This window comes from Vicia villosa, linkage group LG7, assembly GCF_029867415.1.
Source record: "Vicia villosa cultivar HV-30 ecotype Madison, WI linkage group LG7, Vvil1.0, whole genome shotgun sequence".
Lineage (NCBI taxonomy): Eukaryota > Viridiplantae > Streptophyta > Magnoliopsida > Fabales > Fabaceae > Vicia > Vicia villosa.
This window is the reverse complement of record NC_081186.1, coordinates 21,083,522-21,091,027: the sequence shown is the minus strand read 5'-3', so window position 1 is coordinate 21,091,027 and position 7,506 is coordinate 21,083,522.

Genomic DNA, 7,506 nt, shown 5'->3' with positions numbered 1-7,506 from the left:
TAAGTTCTAATTAGTTTTAATACGCTTTCGCCATCCTTAAAACTAATGTCCTATGTCTACTATCCAGTTAAAGATCTCAAACTTTCGCTCTATTGATTTTAACCTTTGACCGTCTTAACCCCTCAAACTTTCGCTCTATTGATTTTAACCTTTGACCGTCTTAACCCCTCAAACTTTCGCTCTATTGGTTTTAAGACTTACTAATTAAATTAGACATACAAACCAAAAACAAGTGATATTTAATAAAACATAATTAAGCCAATTTATTTCGGATCCCTACGGTTAAATTACTTTACGTACTGACATCTAAATAAATTAGCCAGACATACTTAAAGGAACAAACATGAAATTATAATTACTAAACATGAAATTATAATTATTAAACATGAACAAGCGCATATTTAGATTTGTAATGATAAAACAATATTATAAGAACAAGAAACTAAAATAATTGCAAATAAATAAACCTGGAAGTAAAGCAGACGAACAAACTTGAATAAAATTACGAACAAAACAAATCTTGAAACTTGAATGAAGCTTTGAAATAATGTCGGCAAGATTGTGATCCAAGAGTACATAAATTGTAGGCCTAAAACTAATGGTGTGGTAGTTCCTCAATGTGAGAAACTACCACTTTTACAAAGTAATAATTTATGCCTAAAACTATGAACAGCGCTTCCGCGCCTAAAACTTGGATACTCTCAAATGAATGCTCAGCCTCTATTTATAGTTAATGGAAATGGAAGTTCCTTTCAGCATCATGTGAGAAGTAGTGGAGATCATGTGTGGGAAGTTGAGAAAATATAGGAAGACTTGGAATTGCCCACTAAATTAATGGAGAAAGTGGCGGGGTCCACGTACTTTTGGAGACGGGCGTCTCTTAGTGGGCTTGGAGCTTGGGGACGTGGCAGTGGACCGGAGACGGGCGTCTCCACTTTTTGGGGAGAGCCTTTGAACGACTTGAGACGTGCGTCTCAAGTGGAGAAGATCTAGGAAGCAGCTGGAGACGTGCGTCTCCTTTTGGTGAGGTGGCATAGAAACGTTGGAGACGTGCGTCTCCACGTGCTGGAATGACTTGGGCCACGCGCAATTGGCTTCTTCGGGGGCTGGACTTGTAGTTTGCTCAATTGGGCCTTCTTTGCACCCCTTTATTGCTTCATCACCCCTTTTCCATCTTTTAGGCACAAATAGTAGTGATTTTAGCTCCATTTCTTTCCTTTTCACAAATAGTCCTCAAAACGAACATAATACCTAAAACAATGAAAATACCAGCATAATACCAACATAAAGCAACATAATTAAGATAAAATAGGGAAATAATATATATAAATCAAGCCAAATATGTGATACATTTTCGTGTTATCAAATACCCCCACACTTAAACCATTGCTTGTCCTCAAGCAATCAACCACACGGTAAAAGAAAATGATTAAGCAGGATTCGAAACAAGGGCATGACACGACTCCTAATCATATTTATGTTAGGCAAATGTTACATCGATAGGAAATAGATATCAACACCAAGGATACCGTAATGACACAATGTTCAAAAACTCCCTCCTTATACAAACCAATTCGAATTATGTCATTATAACTCAACCTGTATCTCTCGTTTTCTTTTCACTCTTTTCATTCAGGCGCAATCACATTAAGCCCGTTATCCGTACACACACATAGTAGGGAAATCGGTTAGCGACTATGATCCTTTTCTTTTCTTTAGCACGGGGTTCTGGTTTTTTAAATGGGGAAGCCCCATCTTTCCCAACAGCGGTTGCGGGGGATCGGACCGTAGTCCACCCTACCAAGCCCAGTACCAATGACTTCTAGGCCAACCAACAGCGGGTGCTAATTATTAAATCCTTATTGGCTTAACGACCGTTGGGCTAAATGACCGGGTGAGGGTCACCTAACTTAGAAGGCTATTCTTCAATTAAATCATTTAAAAACAGGATCATTCACTTATATTCATCGACTCCCTACGTAGTTTGTGCTTAAGATGGTGCCGACTGCTAATATAAACTACTTAAGAGCTACTTTGAAAACTTGAGCCTAAGGTCTCGACATAATGGGCATCCAAATTGATATCACATAATGAGGGGGTTTAGGGTGTCAGGACGGTATCGATGTTGATGAAACATCTCCAAGTTTTTCTAACAATGCCTAAAGTGTGACAACCTCTATACTTTCAGAGTGTGTATGCCATACGTCAAAATTCAAATTTTTGTTGGAGGTTAAAATTTTTCAAATTTTGGGGAAATTTGATAACAACAGAAAATCATATATAAGTACTTGACAACATAACTAGAAAACAATAAAGCAACTAATGAAAGCGGTAAAGCTTCTCCCCCACACTTAAACCAAACATTGTCCTCAATGTTTCGATCCAAGGTGGAGAAGAAAAGACAGAACCTATATAGATGCTACCGGCGGGCTATCACGACCAAATCCGCTCCGCGTCCGGAGGAAATATCTTCTCCTATCATGCTCATCAATGGTGTCACCACCAGCAGCAACACTCGTAGGAATGTGCGTGGAGACCCGCTCATCTTTGAGATGATCGTCTATAGATTTTTCGCCTAGATATGGCTGAGACGTGACAAGTGATCCATACTTTTATTTTCTGCAAATTCAAACAATAAAAGGAAAACATTTAAATGGAAAGCTCGTGGGTTGCCTCCCACGCACCGCTTTGTTTAACGTCGATAGCTTGACGGTTTAAGAGTGCAAGCACTCAAGGTGGTTCTCTCGAGAATGACTCCTCGGTTGAACTTTTAGAAAACCTCGTTTTCGATGGCCACTTATCAAGCCATCTCACATATCCCTCACCTTTTCTTTTCTTTCTTCTGTGGGGTGGTTCATTCTTTTGAAATCGTGGTGGCAGTTCTGGATCGATCATAAGTATCAGCTTTTCAAGTTCGGGCTTAGTGATATTATCCACCACCTCAAAGATTACCCTTACCCTCTTATCATTAACGATATCCTTAGTTTCATGGTCGTCTAAATTTCTCTTTTTATGCAAGACTTCAAATAAGGGTGCATTAGTGTGGATATTTTCCAATATCTTCACATACATTATGGATTTGGAGTTTACCTTAGCTTCCACAAAACTTTGCGGGAAAGAAATCGGTGGGGTATAGGGAAGAGGAATAATAATAGGTGTTTCCCTCTCTACCTCTTCTACAACCTCCCTTTCAGATGGTGTTGGTGGATTTTTCTCAATCTCCACTCTTTTCTCACTAGAAATTCCTTCAACCACATTATCACTCTTCTCAATCTCATAATCACTCTCCTCAATCTCATTATCACTCTCCTTAGGAATTTCAATTTGTTCTTCACTAATGGTTGTTTCCATATACTCCTCAAGTAAGTGTCCTAGTGACTTTTGTTCAAGTTGGGAGATTTGAGTTTCTAATGCCATGTTGTGAGTTGCGAGGGACTCAACCATAGTGGTCAGTTGCCTAAGGGTTTCATTGTTCTGAAGACTTTGTTTGATAAACTCCTGGTTTTGGACGGTTTGTGTCTCTACAAAGTGCTCCATCATGGCTTCTAATCTAGAGTGAGTTAGCGTCTCGTCGGAATCCTCCATTGATGTTTAGAAGTTAAAATTATGGGATTCTTGAGGTTCTTTAAAGGGAGCTAGCGTTGCATTTTGTGTTTCCTGAAAGTGCTTCGTCATCACAGATTCTAGCCTAGAGAGAGTTTGTGCTTCAATGAATTCCTCCATTAAGATTTCGAGGTTGGATTTATGATAATCTTGTGGCTCCTCAAAATGTTGGACGTGGTGATCGTAGAGGAAATTTGGTTGATGATAAGTTGGCGTTGCATTGAAATCCTCTATTAATGCTTCGGGGTTAGAATTATAGGATTCTTGTGGTTCCTCGAAATATTGGGCGTGGTGATCGTAGAGGAAATTCGGTTGAGGATAAGTTTGGTTGGAATTATAAAATTCTTGTGGTTCCTCAAAATGTTGGGATTGGTGATTGTAGAGTGAATTCGGTTTAGGATAAGCTAGTGTCGAATTGTAATCCCCAATTAATGTTTCGAGGTTTGGATTGTAGGTTTCTTGTGGTTCCTCGAAATGTTGAGATTGGGAGTTGCAGAGGTAATTTGGGTGAGAATGAATTGGTGGCGCAGCATTGAAATTCTCCAATAGTATTTCGAGATCGGATTTATAGGATCCAGGTGATTCCTCGAAATACTGGGAGTGGGGGTTATAGAAAAAGTTTGGGTGATACTGTTAGCTGAAGATTTCGTTTTATGTTGTTTATCCTTCGAAGGAGTTGAGAATCGAAGGAAAGATGGTTACTGATGGCCATCCCTTAAAAAGTAAAAGAATGGCTACTGATGGTCATGCTTCGAAAAATAAGGACTTCTAAGTTCGATGAAGATAAGTGAACGCTGAAAGATTAATGAAAGCATATGTCTTCGGGACTTAGACAAAATTCATAGAATATGTATTCAAGTATTACTACTTAGCGTGTGTTTTAGTTGTGTTTGTTTAATACACTGCCACGCGTCGAAGATGGACTCAGGCGGGAAGATTTGAAATTCGAAGACGGTTTCGTAACCGTTCAACAACAGATGGCTTCGCTGGAAGTTCTGATGAGAAACGTGGCAGCAGATTAGTATAGGACCGTTAAGGTCGAAACTAGTATAAATAGGAGTCTTAGTGTTAGGATTCTGTGTGTTCATTTTGTACAAATCACTCACATATTTACTCAAGTATCAAGCGTTAAGAGAAAGAGTTCGCTGAGAAAATGTACGTATGACACCACCATTTTAATACATGTGTATTATCTTTTTGTTTTTATCTTTCAGAATTACTGCATTTCGTTTACTTCTTGCCATTTACGTTTCTGCATCTTTACTTTAACGTCATTTACTTTCGAATTACTTTCATGCTATTTACTTTCAAAGTCTTTTATATTTCTGCAGTTTAAGATTCTTTACGTTTCAATTGTCCTTTTAATTTTTTATGTCATGTCACTTCGTTGAAGTCACATTTATATGTAACAAAGTGATTGTCAAGACTATTTGTTCTGTTAATCGAACAACGCTTATTGAAGAAGACAAATAATGAATATGGTTCGAACAAACATTGATAACAATCTTCTTGACTATGTGTCCTAGGATCAATCTAGTCGATCCTGCAAGTAACCAAATCATATTTATTATAGTTTGGAAGACTAGCGGTTGTTTACCGGAAATCACCGTAAACAAATTGGCACGCCCAGTGGGACAGTGTCAAGCAGATTGTTTTAATCAATTGCTTTATTTTTGTCTAGACAATATCAAGATCTTGTATGAACCTTAGGAACGGTAAATTAAAGAACAGTGCACAACCGATTCCCAAACGAAGGTACAACAGGAAAATGGTCGTTACGGCCAGTGCAGGGGGTAATCAAGATCCCCCATACGGTTCAGGATCAGGAGCGGCAAATTCGACTTCTACTCAAGAAACACGAGATGCAACGGGTCCAAATGGATCGAGACCTGCAGATAATTCCCAGACTATGCCTGAAAATAATACAGCACCCTCAGGGACTGTTCCAGTTTCAGTGTCGACAACCGCACCCTCATCCACAAGCGCAGAGGACGTGTTGTTTGCCTCGACAAATGCTGCAAACAATTTATTTGGGCAAGGCACGAACTCCGCTTTCGAATGGAGACCAAATAATCCATACGGAATGCCATACCCATATGGAACAGGCGTACGAGGGGCAGGACATATATATGCCCCAACTAACAATGCGACATTTTCACCAAATGTTAGTTCAGTGGGTCGAAGTGCACATAACACTGGTTTCTCTGCCCAGATGCCTCACTTTACCACAAATAACCAAGCAGCATTTCGACAAGAAATGGATGCAAGCAACCATGATATGGTAGGGGTTTTGGCCAGAGAATTGACTTCAGTTTTAAGCCCACTAATGGCAAATGTTACTACTACGAATAGAGAAAACATGGAGACTTTCCAAAAGATATCATCTCAAATGAATCGAATGGCAGAATTCATGGGAGTAACGCCATCTAAAAGGAAAGACAAACAGCCTTCGAATCAAGAAGAGAGGCCCATTTTAGAACGTGTACAAGACATAGTTCCATCATCTAGGACGGCTACTAGGGATGTAGGCCCCTCACGAAGAACAGAGGTGTTCGAAGGAACTCCAATAATTAACTTAGAAACTTCAAATCAAAGAACTGTCCCCGTCCGACAAGAAACGGAGGAGGAGCAACCCAGATTAAGGATTGTGGGTAGGAACGAACATCCAGATGAGATTGTTCAAAGAGTCAGAAGAGAAAATCTGGCTACAGAAAATAACTTAACTGCCATGATAGAAAGGGTTATGGCCAACAATGGCCTTAGTACTGGACTTAGACGTCCAAACTATACATCCCCTATATCAGATTATATCATGCAAACAGAATTGCCTAGGGGCACTAAGGTACCCAAATTTACAAAATTTTCAGGCGAAACGAACGAGTCAACGGTGGAACATATTGCTAGATATTTGACGGAAGCAGGAGACTTAGCGGGAAACGAGGATTTAAGGATCAAATATTTCCCTAGTTCTCTGACAAAAAATGCCTTCATTTGGTTTACTACTCTGCCACCAAATTCGATAGATGCATGGGCATACTTGGAAAGACTTTTCCATGAGCAATTCTACATGGGCCAAACTAAGATAAGTTTGAAAGAATTGGCCAGTGTTAAAAGAAAATTCACAAAAACAATTGATGATTATTTAAATAGGTTCCGTCTGTTGAAATCAAGGTGTTTTACAACAGTCCCAGAGCATGAACTTGTTGAAATGGCTGCAGGTGGTCTAGATTATTCAATAAGAAAGAAACTAGATACCCAATACCTTAGGGACATGGCCCAATTAGCAGATAGGGTTCGACAAGTCGAACGCCTGAAGGCAGAAAAAGCTAGGGCAAATAAAAGTTATAAGAAAGAAAGAGTGGCATACGTCGAAACCAAGGATGCTGAGAATGAGTCTTTCGATGACTCATATAGCCCTGAAGAAGTCGAAATAGACTTGGCTGAATTGAAAGAAGCGCCACCTTATGCTTGCAAACTGCTAAATCCTGCCAATGGAAAAAATCCAGTAGAAAACGATAAGAATGATAGGTTCCCTAAGAAAACTTATACATTCGACATTACCAAGTGTGATGAAATATTTGATTTATTGGTAAAAGATGGCCAAATGATACTACCTCCAAATTCAAAAATTCCTCCGTTGGAACAACGGAAGAAAAGAGGTTTTTGTAAATATCATGGGTTTTTAGGCCATAAAACTTCTCAATGTTTTCTTTTCAGGGATCTAATTCAAAATGCTCTCAATGATGGAAGGTTGAAGTTTGCTGACAAGACCAAGAGTCATATGAGGGTCGATACCAATCCCCTAAACATTGCTGACGCCAGCCTCTGCGAGGTAGAAGATATCAACATGGTGGAGGTTTCTGAAATCGAGGTTGTGGAGACTAAAGCAATGTTCAATGGAAA